Genomic DNA, 8106 nt, shown 5'->3' on the forward strand with positions numbered 1-8106 from the left:
GTTACAGACCAAAAGAGATCAAAGAGCAGTAAAGCTGGAAAAGATGTAGTTGATGTCAGACGTTGAGATAAATCCAGTGTAGCTGTGCTCAAAGCAGTAAGCTGATACACAATACCAGAGCAATGCTATTGGTAACCCTAATTTCTACATTCAGGTTCTCCTTGTCAGACGCAAACACAAATGTACACACACTAAATCCAAAGAGAAAACGTGCAGAGCTTGACAAATGTGTCCTCAAAGTGCCAGTCACGATGGATCAATTTTCTAATCTCCAGTGGCAGGAAACAGACTGGTACAGCTGATGACAAAGCAAGCTTAATAAAAGGATTTGATGTTAATAATGACATTCAGTTATGTCAAATATTTATTTGTGAAGTAACTAGACTCGTGTCAGCAAACACACTTTCTCACTTTGTATATACTTTTATCATCATATAAGACATGAGACAGACAGAGTGGATTCCTTGTTGCCCATTCTCCCTATTACAAATGACAAATTTACAAACGAACCAGCAAAGCAGCAATATATCACTCTGATCATGGAAATAAACTGGAAACCTGAGAGTCAAAATCCCATGTTGTATTCCGTGCCATCATGCCCTTGAGTGTGGCACTTAAACCAGATTGCCAGTAAATCTCCAGCTCAACACAAATGGGTCTTCTGTCAGGTGTGACGTGCCTTAAAGCCCTCTGGGTTCAGGTATCAGGGACATTAGAAGAGAAATTGGAGTGAAAACAGATGCAGAATGCTGCTGGCTATAGTTTCTCACTCAAGTCAGGTATCCAGTGTCCATATGACTCAAATCTAAATAAATCATGTTCAATTAATTTCCAGCACAATGGAGGCAGGTGACATTGAGATTTTTGGTAAAACGTGGGGATCTCAAAATGCAATTCCACAGTTACACTTATTAACCTCCCGAAGATATTTGAGAGTATTTGTCTGTTTTATCATTTTATTTCTTATTAATTTGCTTTTCATTGCTGTATTTGGTGCCTTGACTATTATTTATTTCTTCAAAAATTTTCTGGGTGAATGTATTTTACCTGCTACTCTTAATCCCACTTGGGACCAAAGGCTACAACGGTCTTCTGCCACTGGCGGCTATCTTTGGCCACAGCTTGGCCAGGTCACATGAGACCCATCTCTTTCAGCTCAGCATCAAGGTCTGTCCCTATTTCGCCTCCCTGTTGGTGTCCATCGGAGGGCGACTTTGTGATGAGATCAGTGATGTTTCTGTTTTAGTAATCTGTCCTTCATCTGTCTTTTTGATCTTGATTGTGAAGCAAATTGTGTCTGACATTAGGGTCCATGTTAAATCCAACTATTTGGGAACTTTAAGTTTTGTTGTTCTTGTTTGATAGTAAGATTACTTTTACAAATACTTTCGATATTGAATATTTGATTGTTTTAAGGTTAATTTGTAGTATAGAGTTAATTGTTTATTCCTTCTCCCCTGTGTGTCTGTGTAGGCTGGCCTCTCTCCATATAAACCTTCCCTTTGCTCTTTTGTTAGGACAGTTATGTTAAGTTCAGTCTTTATTTGCCGTTTGTTTGTTTTGCTCAATTTAAGTTAAAAGGTTCTAGTTTTTTGCATTATTTTCTCTAATTTTCATATTTTTGGTAGTTTTAATTAGTGACGGCGAGATGAAGCCTATTGAAACAATGATGCTTTCCAGCAAAGAGGTTCGCAAAAGGGGTCATTTCTCGAGGCTTCATTTGCTCACAATACCACCCCTGTTGGTCAAAGATTGTAAAACAGGCAGATACAGTATATCACAGATGATCTGTGTCTGTGTCAAGTGTGGTTTTTTGGAGGTTTTCCTGGCACATCCAAATGGTGAGAGAGCCCAGGGTAGACCCATAACACGCTGGAGAAATTATATATCTCATCTAGTTTAGGAAACGTGTTGGGATCCCTCAGGATTAGCTGGAAACTGAGGAGAGGGATGTTTGGACTACCTTGCTTAGCCAGCTGCCACTGCGACAGATAAGTGGCCAAAAATGGATGGAGAAACAGCTATTTATGTAATAGGCTTTTAACAACCATAGCTATAAAAGCTAAACTCATAACAAAAATCACATTAGCATATTGCACACTGGGGCAAACAGTAAAGTATTATAATTTTCTGCTTTGACATGAACAATATGCAAATGCCTTTTACTTTATTTTGGTGAAACAAAAGATGAACATTTTCTATGTTTTAATAATTTAGTACTTAGTGTGAATATTTGTCCATAGAACTTTCAGACTGGCAAACAACTATACTTGGCAAAAAAAGAAACGTACTTTCACTTTCAAGTGCTTTTATTTTTTAATCAAACTTTACATATGCAAATATTTGCATGAACATTAAAAGATTTAACAACTAAGACATAAACTGAACAATTTTCACAGACGTGACTAACAGAAATGGAATAATGTGTCCCTGAACAAAGGGGGGGTAGCCCTCAGTATCTGGTGTTGCCACCACCTGCATTAAGTACTGCAGTGCATCTCCTCCTCATGTACTGCACCAGACCAGTTCTTGCGGCTGTACCTGTCACGCAGGTGTGATATTCGGATGTACCGATCCTACGCAGGTGTTGTTACACGTGGTCTGCCACTGCGAGGACAATCAGCTGTGCTTCCTGTCTCCCTGTAGTGATGTCTTAGGCGTCTCACTGTAGGAACATTGCAATGTATTGCCCTGGCCACATCTGCTGTCCTCATGCCTCCTTGCACCATGCCTAAGGCACGTTCATGCAGATTAGAAGGGACCCTGGGCATCTTTCTTTTGGTGTTTTTCAGAGTCAGTAGAAAGCTCTCTTTACCTTCCTAATTTTCTTTTAACTGCGACCTTAATTTCCTACCGCCCTTAAGCTGTTATGGTCTTTTCGACCGTTCAACAGGTCAACAACATTAATTGTTTATGGTTCATTGAACAAGCATGGAAAACATTGTTTAAACCCTTTACAATGAAGTTATTTTGATTTTTACAAAAGTATCTTTAAAATACAGTGTACTGAAAAAGGTGTGTTTCTTTTTTTGCTGAGCTTATATTACCATTAATATTAAATTTGATTGAAGTTACTAAATGCAAACAAATATTACTAGCTAACTCTAATTACTACTAACTCAAAAATGGCAACAACAGAGGCTATTTTGTTTTGCTCAGGGACAAGAGTTGCATTATTTATAGGCACTGCCTTTTGGCATTGTTATCACCAATTTGATCTAAAGAACCTTGAAAGTCGACTGCAGTGTTGTCTGGCAACAGCAATCAAGATGTGTGTTTTCATTAATGATTTTTATGCCATAAGGTCAAACTCTAGAAAGGTCTTCACCAAAACAAAGATAGGAATCACATAGCTCAGCCAACATATATATATATATATATATATATATATATGTATATATATATATGTATTTTTTTTTTTTTTTTTTTTTTAAGAATTACTAATTTATGCTTTATCCCTCATGATCAACTTCTATCTCATCAGATTTGCTCCCATATATGCTGGTTAGCACACACATTTATTCAGTTTTGTGTTTTTAAAGATGACACACTCACTTCTACGACATGGATCAAAAACATAACAACTCTATTGGCAGATAATAAACTGTACTAATTTATTAGATAAAGCACATGAAGTACAAACGTAATGGCAAAATAACACCTGTACTGTAGATATATTTTAAGCAAAGTTAAACCATTCATTTCAACAACTGCAATAGTTTCAAAATCCTGTCAACGTAAATACTAAATGGACAAGTGGTGTCCAGTTTACTAAACTTATAGACTTTAGCATTATTTAGATTCTTGATCTCAATTATTGCTTTGGTCTTTCTCATCTGCGGTGTCAGTCATCTGAGGCCTTGAAGTTATTAAAAAGATGTCCTGAAGCAAAATGAAAACTGTGCATACCAATAACAAAACAAAAGCAATTTCTTACCTTATTATCATGGGAATTTAAAAGCCATCAGTGTTCTTTGAACAGCCAAAGTTTCTTCTAATAATAAATGCACAGGAATATGTCACGTGGACGTTGACATGAAGACATATTGATAACTTTCAGAACATGTATTGATAACAGTACATGTGAGGCACAGGTGCAAGACTGCCTCAGATATGCTGCAGAAGGGACCCTTTAAAACACATTCTGTAGCTGTGTACATTCAAACAATATGATGTTCAGTATATAGCTTTGCAAGAAACCAAGGCCAGTGACTGATTGTGACTGTGAAAGTTGCACTTTTTGTTATATTGCCTATTTATTATGTTGTGTTATGTGCCTACCCAGTATACATGAATGTGCAGACACTGTAGGAAATAAGATGTGGTGTTTTACTAACGTAAGTAAAAATCTTCAGAAGAGAAATGGAGGAGAATCCTATTGAGTAGACTCACGGTAAAAAGGTTGGTAAATGGCAACAATTGTCAGAAAGAAGCTATTGAGGTCAAGGGTGTTCTTGATGTTCTTGGTCTTAATGGACCAGAGTCTTCACCCAAAGGAAACTGGGAAATGACTGCTAAGCATCTGAGAGTCTGTTTCTGTCAACCTAAGCAGGCAGCTCACTTTGCCGCTTGCCTCACTCCACATTTTTCTACCTACTTGTCAGACTGATCTTAACAGTCCAGTAAGTAAACACATTGAGGTGGGGAGAAAAGTGGTGCTGACTCTGTAATTGTGTGAGGCAGCATTGTATTTCCATTTAAAGGAACATCAGAAGGCGTGGTGGAGAGAGCTGCACAAAGCAGAGGGCTGTAAGCCAACAACTCTGATGCAAACATTTCATACATGAGCCGAACAATCGTTTTTCTTCGCAGGATTGAAACTACACTTGATCTGATGACATTTATATTCTATAGGAATGCATAGAGATGGCACTTGTTATCAAGAAAGGCAGCATGATCTGTACGTCTACATTAGATATTCAATGGGAATCAAAATGTTTTTCCATTTTAATCTCAGCGATTCTCTATATTATTTTTTATAATTATTTATTTAATTATTGTATGTGTGATTTGACTTTGCAATCTTGATTAGGATGCATTATTGAATTCTCCTATAGACTTATTAGTCAAGTAAATTTTATTTATATAGCACATTTCATAGTAATATGCAACATAATGTGCTTAACATACAAATGACATAAATACAACAAGCAGCCTCTCCTGCTTTAGAGTTAGTACGGGGAATGGTTAAAAGACATCTGCCTGTGGGTTCTTGCTAGTTTGTGTGTAATCACCATTTTTTTATATACTGAGGTGCAAGGCCATTTAGAGTGTATACAAGTAGCAGACTTAAAATCAATTCTAGTTTTGTCATACTTTGTAGTTCCAGTTAGAACATGTGCAACCGCATTTTGAATGCACTGTAGTACACAGCTGTAGCACAGCTGATTTTGGGAGGCATTATAGTATATGTAAATAAATACGTCCAAATGTTTCTCGACTCTTACATTTTGACACTGTGATTCAGTGTTGTTAAATCCTAGTTCCTAGAATAGCTTCTTGACCTTAACACCTCTCTTCTGTATACGTGTCATCTGGATGAAATTTGTATTGCTGTTTTCAAGCGCAAAATGCACCAAAATGTCACTTCGTAGATAAAAGTTTTCATGTCTGCCATTTGTGAGCCAGAACCTCATCCTACACCTCTTGTGAGACATGCCTGTCTCCACAGTCATTTCCACCACTAGGGGGAGCAATAACCAGTTCCACAGACACTAACAGGACATGAATGAATAATATGTGTTTGACTAATATATATGCACTTCTACTAATTATAGTGCCTTGATCATAAATCCCTGACTGAATGAATAACCAGCCTTTAGGACTCTCATGGGACTCCATGAGCAACCATAAAGGCTCATCGTGTGTGTGTGTGTGTGTTTTCAGCTTTCCTATGGTATATTATTGTTCTTGAGTATCCTGTAATATAATTTTTTAACATGTTATCAAATCAGACATCCCTTGAAAATGAGATCGCAATCTCAAATCCAATTTGAATGGAACATACCTGATTATATAAAGGTTATATGAGAAACTTGATTTCAAGATTGTTTGTATATAAAATATAAAAGGTAGTAATCAAAAAACACATAACACTTAAATGAGCATAGCCAAATATGAGGTATTTTGCCATGCAATTTTACAATAATCATTTGAAAGGCACAATGTTGTGCTGTAATATGAGGTGATTGCTGAAAAACAATTGCTTTAAGTTGGGTCCATTCTGTAGATAGATAAATAGATAGTATGGTTGTTAAGGAAAAACTCAGGAGCAGCATAACTAATTTCCCATACATGAAGAAGATTCAGGGGACCTTGATGAATTACACAGAAGCATTTAATGGACACTCAATTGAGGAGAGAATTTAGGCAGGCAGTACAGTTTTTGTGTTTTGTGTCGTGCCGTCTCAACTCTGTGAAGTTCCTGTCATCCTGAAGGTGTATTTAAACTCATGCTGGAGGTGTTAAGTTTAGCTGAACCCTCGAAGGTAAACAAAGATATTGAAAGTGCCTAAAAGTAAAAAAGATGCTAAAGCCTAGTTCAGCCTGTCTCTCTCTCTCTCTCTCTCTCTCTCTCTCTGGGAAGTATGCAAAAGTGTGGCCGGCCTACTGACCTCCAAAAGGAGACCTGAAACAAAACATTCCCTCATCATGCAGCTGCCTAGATTCACTGAATCAATGGAGGCACAAAGTTGAAGTACTCCTCTGCCTGGAAAGGATATAAGTTAATGTTGGACATAAGACCTGGGATACCAACTTACATAGCCACCACATAGACACAATGGTATCTCCATGAAAGTTCCATTAACTTTCAGATTCATAAAACAAAATCCATAGCCCGATGGGGGTAAAACTGCCGAGGTAGTGATTAAGGAGTTTCTGATTAAATTCCTGGGGGGAACTCATTAAATAAATGAGGGAAAATCAAGAATACTTTGGGGATATAAGGAAAGTAACGACATAAGTGGGGTGCTTTCACGTACTGTAATGCCGTATAGAAAGATCACCATTCATCTTTAATGAACAACTCTCCAGCGCTCTTTCCTTTGTCTGTCTGTGTTGCCCAGGATACAGTGTCCAGCCTGTTGACAATATGTGGCTTAAATGTATGCAGACTCTCTTCATTCACTGGACTCCACACACACACAGAGGAATGAGGAAGGTGGGAGGTGTCACGTGGTATGTAGACTCAGCCCATCAAGAGTAAGTGCGCATTGCGATCCTGTGCAGAGGGCTTGTTTTATTAAACGGTTGGTAGTGATCAATGAGCTAGTGGAGCTGTCCACGGTGCTGAAAGTTAGTTCACGATAGACTGACTTTCAGCACCTTGGACAGCTACACTTTCATAATTCCTGTTCAAAAACAACACATAATACCATATATGAAATATAATACTACATGTATATATTTTAAACTTTGCAGATGTTTAGATTATTTATTGTTGTTTGCTGGTTCCATGGATGATGTAGATGTAGAGAGAGAGAGAGAGAGACAACTTTACGACTTCAATGCAACTGAAGCAAGGAAAGCCTTGTAAGCAAAATGCGCAGCTCTGACTATAATCCCACTTCAAATACAAAAACATAACTCCAGTATAGCCTAAGACTAAATTTGTTGCTGCTGCATAAGCCGGGACGTGTGGATGATTGGGTTTTACCCTTTGCTTTATGCCTCCACGGCTGCTCAATCTCAGGCAGTTGGCTGTATTTCCTAAGGGTGATATAACTCTTCTACTCCATTAATAACGCAGCCACCAGCGGTCACATCAATCTGTGGCTGCAGACACGAGCCCTGGCCATATATGCTACAGACCTGCACGATCACATGGTCAGCGGCCAATGAGCTGAATGAAATCAGCATCGTGTAAATCTGCGGTGACAGCGAGTTACGTGGTATTCCTATGAAGTCAATAAATGGGAAATAATTTGGAATTTATGAATAGGTCTGGCTGATGGGTGCAAAAGCCAATACATCTGTGTGAATGGCAGTATATATAATGCAGAGGTGTGTTCATGAAGTGACATTTAACAACAGTTAAAATGAGAAAATACACCTTTTATAGGCGTTATTCTACACTTTTGAAAATATCTATTTTCACTGGCTGCA

Source organism: Perca fluviatilis, chromosome 17 (assembly GCF_010015445.1).
Source record: "Perca fluviatilis chromosome 17, GENO_Pfluv_1.0, whole genome shotgun sequence".
Lineage (NCBI taxonomy): Eukaryota > Metazoa > Chordata > Actinopteri > Perciformes > Percidae > Perca > Perca fluviatilis.